Below are 4068 nucleotides of genomic sequence, written 5' to 3'. Positions count from 1 at the left end.
TTGACACAGAAATTATATTAAAGTGTATATCAACACTTTTTATTACCTTGGAAGATAATCATTTTCAATGTCTGTTTGTCTGTAAAATTAAAAAAAAATGCAAAAATCAGCCAAGGCCTTAGTTATGTCTTAATGCCCCACCCTAGGAACTAAGAGGACCAGGCAACTAGAGCACCTTACTCCTGAATTAACCAGCAGGTGCAGGGTTCAGGTCAGCTGAAGGACAAAGCCAGTAGCAATGTGAAGTGGAGAGAAGAGCGTGAAGAAGATTATTTTCCCTTGGGCAGGGAGGGGGAGTGGGTGGAGGAAGACAAGAATACATGATTTGCCTACTTAGGTGCTAGAGACAAATCCCCATGAGGCATTTGGATAGGACTTCATTCCAGGGAATGTGACAATTGGGTGAGGTCAATGCTATCATTACCAACCACTTTTTGGAAAGGAACACTTGCATGTTACTAGGTCTTAGGGACACCAGAGCATTCTTTTTGAGCTTTCCCTTCAGTTACATTGGTCTGTTTAGGGTCTTTGATGGCGGGTTCCCATGAGCAATCTCTCCCCCTCCCCAGCCCCATAGATGTATGGTTTGGGGGTAAGTCTTGATTAACTTTAGGATGAGGAAGCTTAGCTGACTGACATCCAGCTTGGGAAGTTGACAACGAAATGATCACATTTTGTTTTCAGGCACCGTACTGATCATCACAGTCCAAAGGCACAATTTAAGCTAGGAAAGCATTGAAGTATACAGAGCAGTTGGAGACTGTCAAGCACCAGGAAAATCCTCTAGACTGCTAGCTTCTTGTGGGCAGGGATCATGTCTTCCAACTCTATCGCATGCAATATGTGCTCAATAAATTCCATCGATTGACTGATACCTTAGGTGCGGGCAAACAGTATCCTTGCTATCCTAAACACAGTGCTTGGCACATAATCGTATTACTGAGCATTTACTGTGTGCAGAGCACTGTTCTAAGAGCCAGTACAATATAACACACACATTTCCTGCCTGCAATGAGCTCACAGTCTAGATGGGGAGACAGACATTAATATAAACAAATAGATTAGAGATACAGACATAAGTGTTGTGGGAGGGGATTAAATGAAAGGAGCAAGACAGGGTAAGGCAGAAGGGAGTAGAAGAAGGAAAAGCGGGTTTAGTCAGGGAAGAACTCGGAGGAGATGTGCCTTTAATAAGGCTTTGAAGGGGGAGTAGAATGTCAGGTAAGTAAGTACTTAAATACAATTATTGTTACTATGGAAAAGAAAGTATAGCTTTCATACAGCTATACAGGCATTAGTGTTGATGAATTCAAATAATAGAGGTGGTTTTGTCATAAGTTTTTAAGTCACTGTGGAAGATGAATCTTCATTTCCAGTTCAGCCTCCAACCTTATGAAAACAAGCCTGATATGTTTGACAATTGCAAGAGAATTTAAAAGTTTGAAGATTTAAATTGTACTTCATAAATGCATTAAGATGAACGTTACTAAATAGAGGTTTTGCAATATACCAAGAAAGTGATCTTCATTTATTTACAGGTTCAATCACTTTTTTATTTCCAAAACTACTTCATCATGCTTCCTTTTCAGAATTCTCTCAAATTTTCTTGACTTAAAGTGAGTCACAATTAGTATGGAATCAAATTGAGTACAGAAAACGTAAGGTAAAAGTTATCAGACTCTTGAGAGATCATTGGCAACCTTGTCTGGGTGAATGATTTAAAACCTTATTGGGCAGAATCATTTTGGAAACCTAAAACCCATACAGCAACCAAGATACAGGGTGCAGGACACAAAATTGATCTCTTGGTGGTTTACTGAACTCGTATAGTACCAGTTCAATGTTTACATCCTCTCAGGCTTTAAATCATATTAAACTGATCCCTGGGAAAATTAAAAACACCATCATGATCAAGACGCATCCCTTTGCTCTGTTAATAGTTTTGGAAAACGGTCATATAAAAATATTTTTGATGAGGTAACACAGAATAACTAATTATAATTCAGTCATTTGAAAAGTACAAAAACAGTTTTTCAAGTTAGCTAGAGCTTAAAAAGAAAGGTGAGAGATGGCACATTTCCAGACTTTATCAGAAAGCTGATGGCACTTCAATCTTAGAGTTGAAACTGAAAGACTCTGAGTCACCAACTGCTTTTTGGCCTGTTAATAGTATTTATTGAGTGTCTCCTGACTGCAAAACATGGTACTAAGTAAGCACTTAGGAACATACAGTAGAATTAGGAAACGTGATCTCTGCCCTCAGTGTGAAGTGCTCCATTCAATCAATCGTGTTGAGCACTTCCTTTGTGCAGAGCACCATACTACATGCTTGGGAAACAACAAAGTAACAAAGTTGGTAGGCACATTCCCTGCCCACAAGGAACTTACACCAGCAAATTGTACTGTGATGTCCTGCAAAAGATCCTAATTGACTCTTCAATTAAATGGTGGCACAAGAGTTATTTTAAGGCCTTATTTATGTAGCCTTAAAATAAGTCTACATATCCCAGATGGTTCTTAAAAATTATATGCAGCTATGCTAAGGTACAACAGGAATGCATTATCGCCCCAACTCAGTTTGTTTTGTGGTTTTCTCTGCAAAGCGTAACATCATTTGAATGCAATTTTTTCAATTTGGCTCAAAGTCCTGACCTGTAATGAGATATGTCTGTATTCATAACAGGATAGGAGAACCTGACATTGTTTGGGAGTGGGGTTTGCAAAAACCAAATGCACTGGGAAAAATAACCCTCTTAGCTTCTGCAGATTACTTTTCGCTTAGTTTACCCAAGTCCATTTCAAGGGGAATTTGGTTCCAAGGCAAGTTTTTCTATTTAAGTGGAAACTTTCACTAGGCAAGTAGTGAAGAAAACCATGCATGGTAACTTGGTTAAGTGGCTTATTCTATCAGAGGGAGAGGCTAACACCTGGCCAATTGACACAGAGATGGGTTAATGGAGGATGGAAGAACCTTAGCCAGTAACAGCCTTCAGCTCCTCACCCTGGCTTTGTGCTTTCATGCCAGTACACATCTGTGCAGATTAAATGCATGTTCCTAAATTCAGTTATCCCGAGGGGTTGCAGGAGGGGAGGGAGGTTGGGAAAGAGGAAGCTAGATGGCCGGAGAATTGCGTTTTGGAGTCTGTTTCCAAGTCATCACATTTGACCAATCTGCACTATAATAGGAGAGGCTCAGTCTAATTCCACACCATTTTGGGGCCCCAATTTCATCCTCGAACTGGAGTCTGGGTTTTTGGTCCCTGAAGAGCCTCCAACATTCGGTACCCTGAAAGCGAACACCCCCAAAATAAGGCAGGAATTTGAGAAGACCACTGCATATATAGTGTCCCCTATCTTCACATGTACACCAACCTTCACAGGAAGGGCTGTAAACTGGCAATAATTTAGGAGCAGAATGGGATCTTCCATTGGCCCTCCGGGTGTGTTGCTTTGGAGGAGACTCTTAAGGATGAGCAGTGTATTTAAACTTATAAATGGAGATGCTGCCACCAGGTCTCTGGTTCTCGAAGTCTCTCTAGGCTTCTGTCCATTAAGATGACTTGTAGGTGGGAAGGAAGGTGGTGGAGTGGTGGAGGCGAAGGGACTGGATATTCCATTGGTATCTGCAACGAATAGACTTCAGCAGGACAACCCTTTGGCAAGGTTCACTGAGGATGGTACATCTTTATGGCAATGGTTCCCTTGTTAAAGACAGACCAGATTGTGGAAGGGGAGCACGGGAGATCGTGTGTGTGTGCCAGTTGAAAGGGTGAAGGATAGAGAAGAGAAATCTTGAAAAGTTTATAATCTAATAGGAGCGTCTGGATAGCCAACAAGAAAAGAACACACATAGTTCAGATGCAGAGGTACAGAATCACAATAATAATAATAATATGGTATTTGTTAAGTGCTTACTATGTTCCAACTACTGTACTAAGCTCTGGGGTAGATACAGGGTCATCAGGTTGTCCCACATGGGGCTCACAGTCTTAATCCCCATTTTACAGATGAGGTAACTGAGGCACAGAGAACTTAAGTGACTTGCCCAAAGTCAATAGCTGATAAGTG

Source organism: Tachyglossus aculeatus, chromosome 19, assembly GCF_015852505.1.
Source record: "Tachyglossus aculeatus isolate mTacAcu1 chromosome 19, mTacAcu1.pri, whole genome shotgun sequence".
In the NCBI taxonomy this organism is placed as follows: Eukaryota; Metazoa; Chordata; class Mammalia; order Monotremata; family Tachyglossidae; genus Tachyglossus; species Tachyglossus aculeatus.
The sequence above is the reverse complement of the archived record's forward strand: the minus strand, read 5'-3'. Positions refer to the sequence as shown.